Raw genomic sequence first — 20,568 nt, 5'->3', positions numbered from 1 at the left:
TAAGAACACATTGTTACCACCAGAGACATGAACACAATTAAAAAACGATTTATTTCAAGGTGCAACGTATACTTACCCCGCGCATTAAAAGCGAATAAGGAACGAATAAGTAACAGGGTATTATCCGAGCGCTGGAACGGGTACATACGCGCTAATAGGGATATTTCATCTATAAGAACACATTATTACCACCAACACAATTGAAAATCTTTTTCTAAAAGTGGCAACGTACAACAAACGTATTATAAGTGAATAGGTAACAAATAGGTAACGAATAGGTAACAGGGTATTAACCGAGCGCTGGAACAGGTACATGCGCGCTATTAAGGTCATTTCATCTCTAATAACACATTGTTACCACCAGAGACATGGACACAATTGAAAATCCGTTTCTAAAAGGTGCAACGTACAACAAACGTATTATAAGTGAATAGGTAACGAATAGGTAACGAATAGGTAACAGGGTATTAACCGAGCGCTGGAACGGATACATGCACGCTAATAGGATCATTTCATCTCTAATTACACATTGTTACCACCAGAGACATGAACACAATTGAAAATCCTTTTCTAAAAGGTGCAACGTACAACAAACGTATTATAAGTGAATAGGTAACGAATAGGTAACGAATAGGTAACAGGGTGTTAACCGAGCGCTGGAACAGGTATATGCGCGCTATTAAGGTCATTTCATCTCTAATAACACATTGTTACCACCAGAGACATGGACACAATTGAAAATCCTTTTCTAAAAGGTGCAACGTACAACAAACGTATTATAAGTGAATAGGTAACGAATAGGTAACGAATAGGTAACAGGGTATTAACCGAGCGCTGGAACGGGTACACGCGCGCTAATAGGGTCATTTCATCTCTAAGAAGACATTGTTACCACCAGAGACACGAACACAATTAAAAAAACGATTTATTTCAAGGTGCAACGTATACCCTGCGCATTAAAAGCGAATAAGGAACGAATAAGTAACCGGGTATTATCCGAGCGCTGGAACGGGTAATATGCGCTTATATGGGTATTTCATCTATAAGAACACATTATTACCACAAGAGATATGAACACAATTGAAAATCCGTTTCTTAAAGGTGCAACGTACAACAAACGTATTAAAAGCGAATAAGTAACGAATAGGTAACGAATAGGTAACAGGGTATTAACCGAGCGCTGGAACGGGTACATGCACGCTAATAGGGTCATTTCATCTCTAATTACACATTGTTACCACCAGAGACATGAACACAAGTGAAAATCCTTTTCTAAAAGGTGCAACGTACAACAAACGTATTATAAGTGAATAGGTAACGAATAGGTAACAGGGTATTAACTGAGCTCTGGAACGGGTACATGCGCTCTAATAGGGTCATTTCTTCTCTAAGAACACATTGTTACCACCAGAGACATGAACACAATTAAAAAACGATTTATTTCAAGGTGCAACGTATACTTACCCCGCGCATTAAAAGCGAATAAGGAACGAATAAGTAACAGGGTATTATCCGAACGCTGGAACGGGTACATACGCGCTAATAGGGATATTTCATCTATAAGAACACATTATTACCACCAGAGATATGAACACAATTGAAAATCCTTTTCTAAAAGGTGCAACGTACAACAAACGTATTTAAAGCGAATAAGTAACGAATATTTAACAGGGTATTATCCGAGCGCTGGAACGGGTACATATGCGCTTATAGAGTTATATGACCCTCTGCTGTTGTTTTTTATTTGGGCGGGTTGTTGTCTCTTTGACACATTCCCCATTTCCATTCTCAATTTTATATCACCTCTAAGAACCCAAATCTACCACCAGAGACAACAAAACAATTGAAAATCATGTTTTAAAAGGTGCAACGTATGATACACGTATTATAAGCGAATTATAAGCGAGTGATGGCACGAATTAAACAAGGTAATAGTATGCTCCGAAACGATGTACACCCTGCTAACATGTTTAACCCCACCACATTATGTTAGTATGTGCCTGTCCCTAGACAAGAGCCTGAAATTAAGTAGTTATCGTTTGTTTTTGTGTTACATATTGGTTTTCCGTTTATTTTTTTGTATATGAAAGACGGCCGTTAGTTTTGTTGTTTGAATTGTTTGAAATTGTCATATCTGGGCCTTTTATAGGTGACTACACGGTTTGGGCTATGCTCATTGTTGAAGGCCGTACATTGACCTATAGTTGATAGTTTCTGTGTCATTTTGGTCTATTGTGGGTTGTTGTCTCATTGGCAATCATACCACATTTTTTTTTTATGCAAGCGCTAACACGGTGATTTCATTCCTTCGAACCAAGATCCATCTTCAAACATACGGACATAAAGCAGTTAAAAGGTAGAACGTATAAAAATCAAATAAGGAACAAATGAGTATCGAACATAAAGTAAAAGGATCGGTTGGGCACAAACACATATAAATAGGTCATAAAAAGATCATTTTACCTTAACAAATTTAGAACTATTACCAGATATAAGAGTATAAACACCAAGAAGTAATTGTAACAGGATGCTGTTACGAAGTCTCCCAAATAAAGCTCCCATAACTCGCTATTCATATGGTCCCATGTTCATTTGATTTGATTTTTTGTCCCATACAAGAATATATATTAATTATCTTGTTATTCTTGTCAAAGTTGTATTGTTGGAAATTATAGCACCTGTATGAACGATGGACAATTGGGAACAGATAATAAAATAAAAATGGTGAAAGAATCGGAACATAATGACTCTGATGCCGATTCCGATAACGACGAAGGGATTGATGAAATTTCAAATGGAACAATGTTTGCAATTAAGGCTGATGACAATGATTGTCTATATTATATTTTAAGAGCAAGCAAAGACCCAATAATTTTAAGAAAAACAGCTACCGACAAATGGGGTGCCTCGTATCATCAGGGAAATAAAGTTATACATGGTTACTACTTTAACACTATTGATAATAACCCATTCAAATTGAAGTTATTAAAACGAATTCTGGCAATCGTTCACGCACTTTCAGTTATATATATTTGATCAGAGGTTAATATTGATGATAATGGTCTAATCGATTTAAATTCTGCGGTGCTTAGACCACGAATAAAATTTATTTATAAATGATGTTTCTTTTTTTGTCGATCGCCATTATGGAAATTATCCTTTCAATCATTCAAATATTTATTAAACTTCAAACCTTCAACAATTAATATACTTAAACAATAACACGTACACACAAAATCTATAATTTGTAAACTGCATTTTTTATTGACTCACAGTAGACACAAAAGAGAAAAAAAAAACTTAAAAAAGATTTAGATGCAAACGTTGACACAGGCTTCAATAACGTTTTCTCAACGTTCCGTCGATGAACGTTTTCTGACGTTACAAACTTAGCACCAATACTGTGCATAACGTCTATGACATCTTGAAAGGCTATTATATTTTTGGCAGTGTCTGCGCGTACCCGCAGGCGAGTACGAATAGTCAAATTGGGGTCTCACTAATTAGCGACAAGAAGATTAATTTTACTGGCGAATAGAAGCGACTAGAAGCTATTTAGCGACAAGAAAACATATTTTTTTTCAATTAAATATAAAACAAGAATGTGTTAACTGGAACGGGTACATGCGCGCTAATAGGGTCATTTCATCTCTAAGAACACATTGTTACCACCAGAGACATGGACACAATTGAAAATCCTTTTCTAAAAGGTGCAACGTACAACAAACGTATTATAAGTGAATAGGTAACGAATAGGTAACGAATAGGTAACAGGGTATTAACTGAGCGCTGGAACGGGTACATGCACGCTAATAGGGTCAATTCATCTCTAATTACACATTGTTACCACCAGAGACATAAACACAATTGAAAATCCTTTTCTAAAAGGTGCAACGTACAACAAACGTATTATTAGTGAATAGGTAACGAATAGGTAACGAATAGGTTACGAATAGGTAACGAATAGGTAACAGGGTATTAAACGAGCGCTGGAACGGGTACACGCGCGCTAATAGGGTCATTTCATCTCTAAGAAGACATTGTTACCACCAGAGACACGAACACAATTAAAAAACGATTTATTTCAAGGTGCAACGTATACCCTGCGCATTAAAAGCGAATAAGGAACGAATAAGTAACCGGGTATTATCCGAGCGCTGGAACGGGTAATATGCGCTAATAGGGGTATTTCATCTATAAGAACACATTGTTACCACCAGAGACATGAACACAATTGAAAATCCTTTTTAAAAGGTGCAACGTACAACAAAAGTGTTATAAGTGAATAGATAACGAATAGGTAACAGGGTATTAACCGAGCGCTGGAACGGGTACATGCGCGCTTATAGGGTCATTTCATCTCTAAGAACACATTGTTACCACCAGAGACATGGACACAATTGAAAATCCTTTTCTAAAAGGTGCAACGTACAACAAACGTATTTAAAGCGAATAAGTAACGAATAGGTAACGAATAGGTAACAGGGTATTAACCGAGCGCTGGAACGGGTACATATGCGCTAATAGGTTCATTTCATCTCTAAGAACACATTGTTACCACCAGTGACATGAACACAATTGAAAATCCTTTTCTTAAAGGTGCAACGTACAACAAACGTATTATAAGTGAATAGGTAACGAATAGGTAACAGGGTATTAACCGAGCGCTGGCACGGGTACATGCGCGCTAATAGGGTCATTTCATCTCTAAGAACACATTGTTACCACCAGAGACATGGACACAATTGAAAATCCTTTTCTAAAAGGTGCAACGTACAACAAACGTATTATAAGTGAATAGGTAACGAATAGGTAACGAATAGGTAACAGGGTATTAACTGAGCGCTGGAACGGGTACATGCACGCTAATAGGGCAATTCATCTCTAATTACACATTGTTACCACCAGAGACATAAACACAATTGAAAATCCTTTTCTAAAAGGTGCAACGTACAACAAACGTATTATAAGTGAATAGGTAACGAATAGGTAACGAATAGGTTACGAATAGGTAACGAATAGGTAACAGGGTATTAACCGAGCGCTGGAACGGGTACACGCGCGCTAATAGGGTCATTTCATCTCTAAGAAGACATTGTTACCACCAGAGACACGAACACAATTAAAAAACGATTTATTTCAAGGTGCAACGTATACCCTGCGCATTAAAAGCGAATAAGGAACGAATAAGTAACCGGGTATTATCCGAGCGCTGGAACGGGTAATATGCGCTAATAGGGGTATTTCATCTATAAGAACACATTATTACCACAAGAGATATGAACACAATTGAAAATCCTTTTCTTAAAGGTGCAACGTACAACAAACGTATTAAAAGCGAATAAGTAACGAATATTTAACAGGCTATTATCCGAGCGCTGGAACGGGTACATATGCGCTAATAGGGTCATTTCATCTCTAAAAACACATTGTTACCACCAGAGACATGAACACAATTGAAAATCCTTTTTAAAAGGTGCAACGTACAACAAAAGTATTATAAGTGAATAGGTAACAAATAGGTAATGAATATGTAACAGGGTATTTACCGAGCGCTGGAACGGGTACATGCGCGCTAATAGGGTCATTTTATCTCTAAGAACACATTGTTACCACCAGAGACACGTACACAATTAAAAAACGATTTATTTCAAGGTGCAACGTATACCCTGCGCATTAAAAGCGAATAAGGAACAAATTAGTAACCAGATATTATCCGAGCGCTGGAACGGGTAATATGCGCTAATAGGGATATTTCATCTATAAGAACACATTATTACCACAAGAGATATGAACACAATTGAAAATCCGTTTCTTAAAGGTGCAACGTACAACAAACGTATTAAAAGCGAATAAGTAACGAATAGGTAACGAATAGGTAACAGGGTATTAACCGAGCGCTGGAACGGGTACATGCACGCTAATAGGGTCATTTCATCTCTAATTACACATTATTACCACCAGAGACAACAAAACAATTGAAAATCATGTTTTAAAAGGTGCAACGTATGATACACGTATTATCAGCGAATTATAAGCGAGTGATGGAACGAATTAAACAAGGTAATAGCATGCTCCGAAACGATGTACACCCTGCTAACATGTTTAACCCCACCACATTATGTTAGTATGTGCCTGTCCCTAGACAAGAGCCTGAAATTAAGTAGTTATCGTTTGTTTTTGTGTTACATATTTGTTTTCCGTTTATTTTTTTGTATATGAAATACGGCCGTTAGTTTTGTTGTTTGAATTGTTTGAAATTGTCATATCTGGGCCTTTTATAGGTGACTACACGGTTTGGGCTATGCTCATTGTTGAAGACCGTACATTGACCTATAGTTGATAGTTTCTGTGTCATTTTGGTCTATTGTGGGTTGTTGTCTCATTGGCAATCATACCACATCTTTTTTTTTTATGCAAGCGCTAACACGGTGATTTCATCCCTTCGAACCAAGATCCATCTTCAAACATACGGACATAAAGCAGTTAAAAGGTAGAACGTATAAAAATCAAATAAGGAACAAATGAGTATCGAACATAAAGTAAAAGGATCGGTTGAGCACAAACACATATAAATAGGTCATAAAAAGATCATTTTACCTTAACAAATTTAGAACTATTACCAGATATAAGAGTATAAACAACAAGAAGTAATTGTAACAGGATGCTGTTACGAAGTCTCCCAAATAAAGCTCCCATAACTCGCTATTCATATGGTCCCATGTTCATTTGATTTGATTTTTTGTCCCACACAAGAATATATATGGCTTACTGGTGGGGATCTCCACCATTTACAAGTATTCAAACAGGAGGGGACGGTGGTGACCCCCAGGGACTTTACCTACATTTCATTTTATTTGTTTTATTGTCCCCTACAAGAATATATATGGTTTAGGGGTGGGGATGTTGACCGTTTACAAGTTTTCAAACAAGGGGGGTGGGATGACCCCCTCAGGACTTCCCTTTTACCTCATTTTATTTGTTTTATTGTCCCCTACAAGAACATATATGGTTGAGGGGTGGGGATCTGGACCATTTACAAGATAATAGTACATTCTCAAATTGAACGGGGTGGGGTTGACCCCAAGGAACTTCCATTTAATTTCATTTGATTAGTTTTATTGTCCCTTACAAGAATATATATAGTTTAGGGGTGGGGATGTTGACCGTTTACAAGTTTTCAAACAAGAGGGGGTGGGGTGACCCCCTAGGGATTTTCCTTTTATTTCATTTCATTTGTTTTATTGTCCCCTACAAGAATATATATGGGTTAGGGGTGGGGATCTGGACTGTTTACAAGATAAAAGAACATTCTCAAATTGAACGGGATGGGGGTGACCCCCAGGAACTTCCATTTAATTTCATTTGATTAGTTTTATTGTCCCTTACAAGAATATATATAGTTTAGGGGTAGGGATCTGGACCGTTTATAAGTTTTCAAACAAGAGGGGGTGGGGTGACCCCCTAGGGACTTTCCTTTTATTTCATTTCATTTGTTTTATTGTCCCCTACAAGACAATATATGGTTTAGGGGTGGGGATCTGGACCGTTTACAAGATAATAGCACATTCTAAAATTGAACGGGGTGGGGATGACCCCCAGGGACTTCCATTTAATTTCATTTCATTTGTTTTATCGTCCTTTTCAAGAATATATATGGTTTATCGGTGGGGATCTGAACCGTTTACAAGATAATAGTACATTCTCAAATTGAACGGGGTGGGGTGATCCCCAGGAACTTTTATTTAATTTCATTTGATTAGTTTTATTGTCCCATACAAGAATATATATGGTTTAGGGGTGGGGATCTGGACCGTTTACAAGTTAAAAGCACATTCTCGAATTGAAGGGGGTAGGGATGACCCCCAGGGACTCCCCTATATTTCATGTAATTTGTTTTATTGTCCTTTAATCATTTCTGAAGACTGCATGTATCTATCACTTACAGTTTTCAAGTTATATTCATTTGAAAATTTTAGAAAATAAAATCCCATAGGGTTCTATAGTAAACCCCTCCCTCCTTTCTGCCCCCCCCCCCAAAAAAAAAATACCCCTAAATAGACCCCAATGCACAAATGAACGATTGATGGCTCACCTAGACATATTAGTCTAACATTTTATGAAACCCTAAGTAAATCTGACAAGTAGTTTTGGAGAAATGCTGCGGACAAGTTCATTTTTAAAGTGGCGGAAGAAGAAGAGGAAGAAGAGGAAGAAGAAGAATAATAAAAATAACTAGAATTGCCATTGCAAGCAATAGCGGATGTCACCCTGGTCCACCAATTGCCACTAAGCGGCAGCCATTTCGAAATTTTAACATTAAATTAATTTATTTACTTTACAATGCATCAGTTTGCAAAATTTTAGAAAGTTTAAAGCATTTTTAAAATTTTGATGTTTTTACTGTTTCTATGGCAACGGCGGCCATTTTGAAAATTCCTAAGTCGTACTTCTGCTTCATATTGTAGTCCCCATAATATTTTACAATCATATAAAATTTAATAGCTGTACAACACTTATGTTCTGGAATGTTCCATCACATTTTCTCATTTTGATGTTTTTGCCTTGTTTCCATGGTAACGGCAGCCATTTTGGAAATTCCAAAGTTGAATGCCACATCTAGATTTGCCAGGCAACATTTCTGTAAAAGTTTTATATATTTTTAAAGAATTTTCAAATTTTTGATATTTTTGATCAGTTTCTATAGCAACATCGTAGTTCCAATAGATCTCAAAAACATCCACAGCGTGTATATAGAGGACAGCTACATTGTATAAAAATATGATGATTAAATGTTTTGTCATAGTCAAATTATTCACCAAAAACTAAAACTTCGTTTTTTCACTCTTTTTCTGTTTCCATGGTAACAGCAGACATCCTGGAAGTGCCAATCTCGACTGCACTTCGGACAATGGTTATTAACATTCTGGTATAGTTCCATTACAATTGGTCCATACGTTTTCAAGAAATAGTCTGGACAAAAAAGTGTGGAATAATAATAATAAAAACTAGAATTGCCATTGCAAGCAATAGCGGATGGCACCCTTCCCACATTGCCAGGCGAGCGGCAGCAATCTAGAAAATTCCAAAGTCAAAGTGTGCATTTACACATTCAAATTATCATATTTGTTAAGTTTCATTAAGTTTGGAGCATTTTGAAGTTTTTGACATTTTTGCTGTTTCCATGGCTACGGCGGCCATTTTGAAAATTCCAACTTCAAATGTCAACTTTGCTTATGCCAGTGACCATTCCTGTAAAGTTTCATCCAGTTTACAGCATTTTTATTTTTTTTTGAAATTTTTGACCTTTTTGCATTGTTTCCATGGTAACAACAGATATTTTGGAAATTCCAACGCCAAATTCCACATCTTCCAATGTTGCTCATCGTTACTGTGAAGTTTCATGAAGTTTGGAGCATTTTGATATTTTTGAAATTTTTGGTATAGTTTCCATGGCAACATAGTAGTTCCAATGAGTGCCAAAATCATCCAACACCTGTATATGGCCGGCACCTACATTGTAACAAAATATAATGGTTCTGAGTTTAAGCATATCAAAACAGTTCACCAAAACAAAAAACAGGATTTTTTCACATTTGTTTCGTTTCCATGGCAACGGCAGCCATCTTGATGGTGCCATACCCCACTGCACTATAGAATGTGGTGGTCTACATTATGGTATAGTTCCATCAATATTGTTCAAGCCAATTCCGAGAAATAGAATGGACAAAAAAGTGTGGAAGAATAAAAATAATAATAATAATAATAATAAGAAAAAAAGAAACGAACAATAACAATATGTCACCCCAACTCCGTTGAGGGTGCCATAAAAAGAATCGTACAATAACAATATGTCACCCGACCTCCGTCAGGGGTCAGGGTGACATAATAAGAACTGTGCAAAAACAATAAGTCTCCAAACTTTGTTCGAATAGGTAACGAATAGGGAATAGGGAATAGGTAACGAATAGGTAACGAATAGGGAATAAGGAATAGGTAACGAATAGGGAATAGGGAATAGGTAACGAATAGGTAACGAATAGGGAATAGGGAATAGGTAACGAATAGGTAACGAATAGGGAATAGGGAATAGGTAACGAATAGGTAACGAATAGGGAATAGGGAATAGGTAACGAATAGGTAACGAATAGGGAATAGGGAATAGGTAACCAACTTGACGTCCATACTTTATGGAATATTGTGAGCTACACCCGTCAGTAAACTCATGCATTACCGATATTTCACAGTTAATAGATTTCAAATATTCCGAGACCAAGTTTTGCACACAATGTGTATAATGATGATCATGTTTTTGGTCTGGGCTTATCACAAAACACTGTTCTGTGACAATATTTGGTTCTTCCGCGGTGCTATCTTTTCCGTCATATTCGAGAACTGAATGTCTATGTAATATTGTAACATGTAGTGAAACCTCTAATTTCTGAAAATAAGAGGATTGAATTTCATTCTGTTCAGTACACTTATAATTCTCAGAAAAATCGTGAACTGTCACACAATGACCAATCGGAAGATTTTCAACCAATGATTTCATTTGCTTAGATTGCCAGTATGCACGGAATTGATGTGCAGGAAATGTCTCTAAAAGTTTTTTTTAAGTATTGAAACATTTCAGCAGGGGAAGAACTTTTTCTCACAAGAACCAATTTCCTTATCATTATATCACCTTTAACTTTAACATTTTTGTATTCGTATCGTTCCCAAGAAATTTGGACATCACTTTCATCTAATTCTCCTAGCAACATTGAAAATTTACAGACGCCACATTCAGAGCACAGCCTATCTAAGCACGATATCTTATGTTAATGTGTATTTGCTGAACGAGTACATAAAGTATCATCTACAAGCTCACTCCAAGATTCATACAATTTTACCTCACTGCTTCCTTCCCTGGACAGTAATCTTTTACGAAATTGCATACATGATTTAAAAAGCGACCTCATCTCAACATGCTGTCGACAACAGCATGTAACTTTGTCCTTAAACTGTGCTGTTCTTACAAAATACGGCTTGCATTTTTCAAACGCCCTTTGTCCCATTTTTTGATCAGGATATTCATTCTTGAACTGAAGAAATACTTCGGTCTGTGTTTTTCTAAAATATAACACGAATGAGAGGAATATACATTTGGGCTAATTCTTACTCGTTTGATGTCATTTTTGTTATTTGTTGGTCTGCTGACATTTGATTGAAGCCAGAAATCATGAACAATTCTTTTGGTTCGTTCTGCCAGGGCATCGTATCTGGTTTTTCGAGTCGTGTAAAGAAATGACGAGTGTTCTGAATGCAAGACTTTGGTTCTTTTTTTTTTCCCTTTCTGTAAAGTTCTACTATTTACGCCTAATACATTTGCCAAACTTTTCGTTGCTCTCTTTCTATTGGATATATGTTCACCGCTAACAGACGCAGTTAGAATATTTAATGCAGCTTTAGCTTCTCCATTTCTCTTGTGTTTTACCGACGTAATTACATCTTGCATATTACGAATCGCCATTTTTTCTACGCTTTCTTCAAACGAATCATGAATTTTTTTAACTCCTGGTGATTTTAAATTTCGATTACAGTCAACGTATGCAGAAAGTACAGCCGCTCGTTTATTTGGAGTTATTGGAAGTGCTTGTTTCAATTTTTTGATTGACCTGAAAAAAAAGAAGACAGGTCATTTCATTTGAATAAACCCATGATGATTTTTACGAGACATGTACGAAGCTTTTTTGTATTTATAATTATAGAATGCATTGGTTGGTTGGGGGGGGGGGGGGTTAAGATTTAATTAATGTAGCCTGTACCACTGTCGTAAGTGGGGGGGGGGGGGGGGGGGGTTAAGATTTAATTAATGTAGCCTGTACCACTGTCGTAAGTTTGACTTCCGCTTAAATATGTTACAAAAAAGGAATGCTCGGTTTGTATGTGATCAGGATTATCCTTATATATAACCTTCAAAAACGAATCCTTGTGTCTATTGATAACAAAACTCTTCCCATGAAAAGGGGAGCTATTTCTTCCCTGGTCTTAATCCACATGCATGTGTATTTGGACTAGTTAATGCTTCTAGCTTCGATATACTAATTTTTTTATACAAAAAAACTATTTAAAGTTACTTTATTTTTATTGGTTTTTTTATTTCAAGAAATGGCATACTGTCAGATCCCCTTTAATGTTCGGGTTTGGTTTAAGATAGATTTCATCCATTTATTTGGTACATGTAGTTATTTTTATTTCACAAATCCCAATTCAAATAAATGCGGTAATAGCTGTCTTAGTCCCACAGAATAGGGGTAAAAGAATGAGTCTTAAGATTTTGAATATTTAATTGTTTAATTGTTAACAATTTGTTTTCGATGATGTCATTCTATTTTATTTTCAATTTTTTTACCTCGCTTTATCCATTTTGTTAGAAAATGGGATTCCCTCGTCACTCTTTTTGGTGTACTTGTTAAATCAACACGTATTCTTTTTCTGTAATTATTCATGTAAAATTCCTTCTGTTCTCCTTCTTGTTATCTTTTTGCAGGTTTTGCTGTTTTCTTCTTTCATTATAAAGTCTTTGTTTAATTGCGCTCTTTGTTTCACTTAAGTGCTATAGTCTTTGATAATTTTTTTTTTTTGTAACGGTTTTTTATGTAGCATCCCGCTTTTTGTTCTATTCTTATTTTTTCCTTTCTTTCTTTATTTAATCTTATTCTTTCAGTGGTGGTTAAATTCGTTTTGGCCTACAAGAACGTAGTTTATGCATAAAAAATTAAAATGACAAAATAAACGTTACGTTGAAAATCACGGAAAAACGTTAGATCTACAAGATTGCCGCACGGTAACAAATCAGACATTTCGGTTCACCAATACTGTGCGTACAGTGATCTACAGTCATAACTATTTGGGCTACCCCATCCTGAGTTAGGAAACAATAGATCTTGTGGTCTTGTAGGTATTTTTAATAATCCTTGTGATATTTTATGACAAGTTCAGTGGCGGATCCAGAAATTTTCATAAGTGGGGCCCACTGACTGACCTAAGAGGGGGCCAGTCACGCATCAGTGATTCCCTATATAAAGCAACCAATTTTTTTCCGAAAAAGGGGGGGGGGCGGGCCCCCTGACCCCCACCCCCCTAAATCCGCATCTGAAGTTGCTGACCAAAGACGCATTATTTAAAGTTTACATCCCATTTGAATTATTGCGCGGAAAGAACTCGCACGTGTTTTAATTAAATAAGTTATTTCCCCTTAGTACCGCGAGAAGCTACGTAATGTCTTCCTGGTAAGATTCCTCTTCAAACTTCCAGATAATTTCTTTGCTTTGCGGAAAACATTTATTATGTGAACTTTAAAAGAAACAAGGTAAGAAAGAGATTATTTACAATCACTTTTTCACTACGTCTTAAAAAAACAAATCAAATCAGTCCATGAGTCAAATCAACACTATGTCCTGGATGGAGAGTCATCAGACATTGCTCCAGTGACTTCTGGTGTCCCACAGGGAACAGTTCTGGGTCCAGTTCTATTCCTGGTGTATATTAACGACCTACCAGAATATTTGAAATCCAGTAAACTCAGACTGTTCGCTGACGACAGCATCATATACAAAAGCATCAAATCTCAAGAAGATTGTGATAGCCTTCAGGAAGATCTTGATGCTGCCGCAAAGTGGGAAGAAGACTGGCTGATGGCTTTCCATCCAGACAAATGTACAGTTCTCACTGCCTCAAACAAGAAAAATACCATCAAACACGACTACATTCTTCACGGCCACACTCTAGAATCTGTCTCCTCTGCAAAATACCTTGGAGTAACACTGCAATCAGACTTAAAATGGACACAGCATACAAATAACATCATTGGTAATGCTAATAAAAGCCTAGGCTTTCTAAAAAGAAATCTGAAAACATCCATTACAAACATTAAGTCTCAAGCATATCTAGCACTTGTCCGACCTAAACTAGAATATGCTTGTTCGGTCTGGAACCCTCACACTGCTGAACAATGCAATAAACTTGAGATGGTTCAACGTCGGGCTGCTAGATATGCCTGTAATCGTTATCATAACACCAGTAGCGTTACAGACATGCTCAATACTTTAAATTGGCCTACTCTACAACAACGCAGACTTAAAACAAGACTTATAATGTTTTATAAAATTGTTCACCAAATTGTCGCTGTACCATCAACATTACTCATACCAACAGACAATAGAACCCGACAATTTCATCCACAAACTTACAGACATATACTTACATTTAAAGATTGTTACAAATATTCATTTTTCCCGTATACTATTACACAATGGAATGTACTACCTCCAAAGGTAGTACTTTCTCCTACTCTAAATATTTTTAGAGAACAGTTGACACCTACTGTTCTCTACAATATAGAACAGTAAACTTAGTAGTTATGTAAATAGTTTTAACCACAAGTCATGTTAGTATTTGTTTATTTTTTGGCACTCTTATTTTGTAAATATTTATTTATTATTATCCTACGCATGCGCAGCAGTTAGTAATCATCAAAAATCTGATGGATAACTGGATACCATAAGAAGAAGAAGAAGAAGAACACTATGGTTGTCACGGAATATTTTAAAGTTCCAAAAGGAAAAATATTCTGGAATATTATTTCCACAGGAATACGTATTACAGTATATGTTCCTAACGGAATAAATAGTATAGAATATTTGTTCCAAGGTATTCTGACATTGTTTATAACAAAGTTTCCAGTGGAACTTCTGTTAGGCGGAACAAATATACGTTGACATGGTCACCATTTATAAACATGATTACCTCAGTCCTGGATACCAACAGGACACCATCATTTTAACCAGTTTTTATCCATGCACAACTTGCCACAATATTTTACATGTAGAATGTGGACAGAATAAGGAAGAAGAAGACAATGACATATATCTAAGACGCTAGAAATAATAATCATTGGACAACTTTCGTTTCTGTGCACACTTGTGCACTTTCTTCTTTATGTAAATCCCTCCATTGTTGGAGCACATATAGCTGAATGTGTTACAGAGGAAAAGCATGTATGCATATATATTAAATTAATCCATAATATTAAACATTAAAATGCAGCATAAAAGCTTTATTATTTTACCTTACACCATCAAAATAGAAATTTATGTAAAATTGAGATTGGAAATGGGGAATATGTCAAAGAGACAACAACCCGACTAAAGAGCAGAAAACAGAGCCCAAGGCCACCAATGGTCTTTAACACAGTGAGAAAATCCAGCACCCAAAGGGAAGAATGAGTATCAGTATATATAAGGCAGCAACCATTTGATTTTCTGGGGGGGGCTATGGTTTTTTTTTCTGGACAATTTTTTTTTTTCGCCTGCGGTGAAAAACAATCTATTTTTTTTCGCGACATGTCGAAAACAATTTTTTTCTTTTGATTTTAGCATTACATATAGTGGCAGCTGAGGGTGAAACAAACAATTTTTTTTTCTCAGAATCAAAAACAAATTATTTTTTTCTCCAAAAACTGGAAACAAACTTTTTTTTCCTAAAAAAACCATAGCCCCCCCCCCCCCCCAGAAAATCAAATGGTTGCTGCCTTAGAGCAACTCATTAATTTACAAGAATACCCAACGCACTGAAAGGGGTTTCTTTGGGCATGTTGGGGACAAATATGAAAAAAAGGGGCATGGAACTTTATTTTTGGGGAAATAATGAAAATGTATTTAAATTTTGATGTACTGAGGGGGAAGAACAAACTCCCCCAGCAAAATTTAAGTTGTATATCATAGCTCACATAAAACGGAATAAGTTGCGTTATCATGCAAATTTAGTTTTCATAGTATCCTCAAGAGAGGGAAGAATACCCCCCTCCTCATGTGGGTCTTTGCATCAATCCCCAAATGGAACTTTGTGACTGGTTGATAAGTTCCGTTGGAACTTTTGGGCTGGTTTGTTAGTTCCTGTTTTGACTTATTTGGCAAAAAGGAACTTTCTAACTAGTTGATATGTTCAGTTGGAACTTTTCAACTAGTCACTTTGTTCCGGTGGAACTTTTAAACCAGAGGAAGAACAAAGTAACTAGTTAATAAGTTCTTCCGGAACTTTTCGGGTAGTTAGTTCTTTCCGTCCGGAACTTTCCAACGTCGGAACAAAAGAGCATTTGCACTGACACACTTTAAAGAGATCAGCAGTCATTTTTATAAAGCATGATTGAGAATTGTCGAAAGAAAGCTTGAAGAACAACTTTTTTAGCTCACCTGACCTAAAAGGTCAAGTGAGCTTTTCTCATCACTTGGCATCCGGTGTCCGTAAACTTTAAAAAAATCTTCTCCTCTGAAACTACTCAGCCAAATTTAACCAAACTTGGCCACAATCATCATTGGGGTATCTAGTTTAAAAAAATGTATCCGGTTACTTGGCCAACCAACCAAGATGGCCGCCATGGCTAAAAATAGAATATTGGGGTTATATGCAGTTTAATCAGAAAAAAGAATAGACGGGGTAAAAAGAGTAAAATCAGACCTGCCAGGGGAATAAACAATAATTTTTGCATGGCCTCATATAGTTTTTATCAAAAATAAAAAATTGGTCCTTGTAAGAGGAGTCACAAATGAGGGGGGATAGGACCTTTATCGGGACTCAGGGATCAGATGTTTTAAAGCTCAGGATTTCGGGATTGTCAGACCCTTTCCGGATCCAGGAATTCTTTTTTTTGGATTTCGGGACCTTGGGATTTCGTATTTTTAAGCCCAGGATTTCGGGATTTCGTGTTTTTAAACCCGGGATTTCGGGGTCAGGACCCCTCCTATCCCCCCTCACAAATAAAGTTTATGGGTTAGTATAAAAATATAAGAAGATCTGGTAATAAATAATACGGTCACCTATTCAATCAATTATTCATAATATATATCGCTCACTCTTGGACATTAAAACTGGAATGTTATTGTAATGAATATATATTAGTAATAAACTGACCTTATTGTTATAGCTGACTTTTGGGGTTCATATAAAACTAAAGTCACTTTACTAGGGTTCAGGATATTTATAAATCAGTAACGCAAAACACCCTGTAATAACAATGATAAAGTCATTCTAATTTTACAGATCAAATAAGGCCATAAAAAAAGAATAGGTTTGTTTGCCCAAACCCTACCTACCCAGAAAAAAGCTGGCTACTTAAAATCTTTTATTGTTCTGATTTGAAGAAGTTTTTTTTTAATCAGATAGGCATGAAGAATAATAAACACGTCCCGATGCTTCAATTTCTTTTTCTGAAAAAAAAAAAGAAAACACCTACCTACCTACCCACTTTTATATTTTAGGCCACGGTTTTTTAATTTGTTGGTTTACGGATTTTCCCCATGAAAAAGTCGGGTCGGTCGGTCGGGGGAAAAAAAAAAAATATCTTTCAAGACAGAACAAATATGCCAAATAAATATACATTTCACCTTTCTAACAAAATGTTTTTTATGCTATTTTGTCCGTAAACCAACAAATAAAAAAATCCTGGCCTTAGAAGGTGGAAGACCTGGATGCTTCATACTTTGTATATAGATGCTCATGTTACAAAGTTTCCGTCAGTCACATGTCAAATGTCCTTGACCTCATTTTCATGGTTCAGTGACCACTTGACAAAAAAATGTTTACATATTGCTTTCACGTTGGCGTCGTCGTCCGAATACTTTTAGTTTTCGCACTCTTTCTTTAGTAAAAGTGAATAGAAATCTATGAAATTTTAACACAAGGTTTATGACCACAAAAGGAAGGTTGGTATTGATTTTGGGAGTTTTGGTCCCAACATTTTAGGAATTAGGGGCCAAAAAGGGCCCAAATAAGCATTTTCTTGGTTTTCGCACTATAACTTTAGTTTAAGTTAATAGAAATCTATGAAATTTTGACACAAGGTTTATGACCACAAAATAAAGGTTGGGATTGATTTTGGGAGTTTTGGTTTCAACAGTTTAGGAATTAGGGGCCAAAAAGGGCCCAAATAAGCATTATTCTTGGTTATCGCACAATAACGTTAGTAAAAGTAAAAAGAAATCTATGAAATTTAAACACAACGTTTATGACCATAAAAGGAAGGCTGGTATTGATTTTGGGAGTTTTGGTCTCAACAGTTTAGGAATAAGGGGCCCAAAGGGTCCAAAATTAAACTTTGTTTGATTTCATCAAAATTGAATAATTGGGGTTCTTTGATATGCCGAATCTAACTGTGTATGTAGATTCTTAACTTTTGGTCCCGTTTTCAAATTGGTCTACATTAAGGTCCAAAGGGTCCAAAATTAAACTTAGTTTGATTTTGACAAAAAATTAATCAGTTGGGTTCTTTGATATGCTGAATCTAAAAATGTACTTAGATTCTTGATTATTGGCCCAGTTTTCAAGTTGGTCCAAATCGGGGTCCAAAATAAAACTTTGTTTGATTTCATCAAAAATTGAATAAATGGGGTTCTTTGATATGCCAAATCTAACTGTGTATGTAGATTTTTCATTTTTGGTACTGTTTTCATATTGGTTTACATTAAAGTCCAAAGGGTCCAAAATTAAACTTAGTTTGATTTTAACAAAAATTAAAATCTTGGGGTTCTTTGATATGCTGAATCCAAACATGTACTTAGATTTTTGATTATGGGCCCAGTTTTCAAGTTGGTCCAAATCAGGATCTCAAATTATTATATTAAGTATTGTGCAATAGCAAGTCTTTTCAATTGCACAGTATTGCGCAATGGCAAGAAATATCTAATTACACAATATTCAGTCAGAGCTCAGACATAAACAAGTCGATTTCTGTTTTTGACTTAAAGAAGTCAAAACATGTATTTATTATAAAAATGTGTTTTCAATTTTAGACTTATCTAAGTCACAAAATGACAGACTTATTTAGGTCTATTTATGTTGATGAAAAAACCTAATTTGACTTGGGGGCTAAAGTACACCACCTATGACAGCAAAAACCTGTCTGAGAGTTCACAAGGACTTGAGCAATCTATATTTAATTATCTAATTGAACATCCTTACTAAACATAGATGTTATACCTCATTAAGTGTGGTTCCAGGTGCTTGCATTGTAAGGTTAATAAACATTATCTCCGATTTTTTAGACTCTCATTCATATTTTTCTTTAGAAGACAAAGCATTGGCTTTCAATGGTGTCATTATTTGATTTAGATGCATGACCTTTTTATAAATATGCGTGGGTCTTGAAGTTAACCAATTTTGGTAACTTATGGACTTGTAGGAGTCGATATTTGCAACTTTTTGAATCTGGTCAATTATTTCTTGCTTAACAATATTTGACTTAATAAAGTCGTATTTTGTCTTGCATTAAAGGGAGACAAATCCTAAAACTTACAAATTTAGACCTCTATGAGTCAAAAGCAGATCCAGACTTATTTATGTCTGAGCTCTGACTGATATTGTGAAATAGCAATTTTTTTTTTTAATTAGAGTTATCTTTCTTTGTCCAGAATAGTAAGCAAGAAATATCTAATTGCACAATATTATGCAATAGCAAGAATTTTTTTTAATTGGAGTTTTCTTTCTTTGTCCAGAATCAACTAGTTGGGTTGATGTTTAGACGAGTTGTATATACATTATGTACACAGCCATGTATCACCATCATTGATGGCGATCCGATGGATACATCTGTTGTACGGTTGTCACTGACTCAGACGTACTTATTAATATTCTCGTTTTGTTTATATAGATTAGACCGTTGGTTTTCCCGTTTGAATGGTTTTACACTAGTAATTTTGGGGCCCTTTATAGCTTGTTGTTCGGTGTGAGCCAAGGCTCCGTGTTGAAGGCCGTACTTTAACCTATAATGGTTTAGTTTTTAAATTGTTATTTGGATGGAGAGTTGTCTCATTGGCACTCACACCACATCTTCCTATATCAATGTATATTCACTTTTTACTACCAACTGATAAATTAAAATAATCTTTACCATTCAGTGATAACAAGCAGTTTTTTTTACATCTTAATAGTTTATGATGTATTTAAATGAGTAGTTATTGTTGCAAACTCCATTAGAAATTTTATTTGAGATTATTTTTGGAATAAGGGAAAGGGGGATGTGATTAAAAAAATTGGGTTCAATTTTTCTCATTTGAAATTTCATAAATAAAAAGAAAATTTCTTCAAACATTTTTTTGAGAGGATTAATATTCAACAGCATAGTGAATTGCTCTAAGAGAAAACAAAAATTTTAAGTTCATTAGAACACATTCATTCTGTGTCAGAAACCTATGCTGTGTCAACTATTTAATCACAATCCAAATTTAGAGCTGAATCCAGCTTGAATGTTGTGTCCATACTTGCCCCAACCGTTCAGGGTTCAACCTCTGCGGTTGTATAAAGCTACGCCCTGCGGAGCATCTGGTTTGTAATGTTGAATTCTCTCTTATTATAAGTAATAGAATTATTATATTTGGTATGTGCATACCTTGCAAGGTCCTCATGCCCGTCAGACAGTTTTCACCAATGACCTCAACCTCATTTCATGGATCAGTGAACACGGTTAAGTTTTGGTGGTCAAGTCCATATCTCAGATACTTCAAGCAATAGGGCTAGTATATTCGGTGTATG

At 35.8% G+C, this 20,568-nt stretch overlaps 1 protein-coding gene across 1 annotated transcript in view; it reads left to right on the top strand.

The window, feature by feature from the left end:
• Positions 1–13,253: 13,253 nt before the first annotated feature.
• The window catches only part of LOC143054234 (uncharacterized), a 66,712-nt gene continuing 59,397 nt past the window's right edge, over positions 13,254–20,568 (top strand). Inside the window, exon 1 of the mRNA XM_076227164.1 lies at positions 13,254–13,354. The gene's annotated coding sequence lies outside the window, so the exon portion shown is untranslated. The remainder of the gene's footprint in view (positions 13,355–20,568) is intronic.

Source organism: Mytilus galloprovincialis, chromosome 12 (assembly GCF_965363235.1).
Source record: "Mytilus galloprovincialis chromosome 12, xbMytGall1.hap1.1, whole genome shotgun sequence".
In the NCBI taxonomy this organism is placed as follows: Eukaryota; Metazoa; Mollusca; class Bivalvia; order Mytilida; family Mytilidae; genus Mytilus; species Mytilus galloprovincialis.
This window is presented reverse-complemented; position numbering and strand designations above follow the sequence as displayed.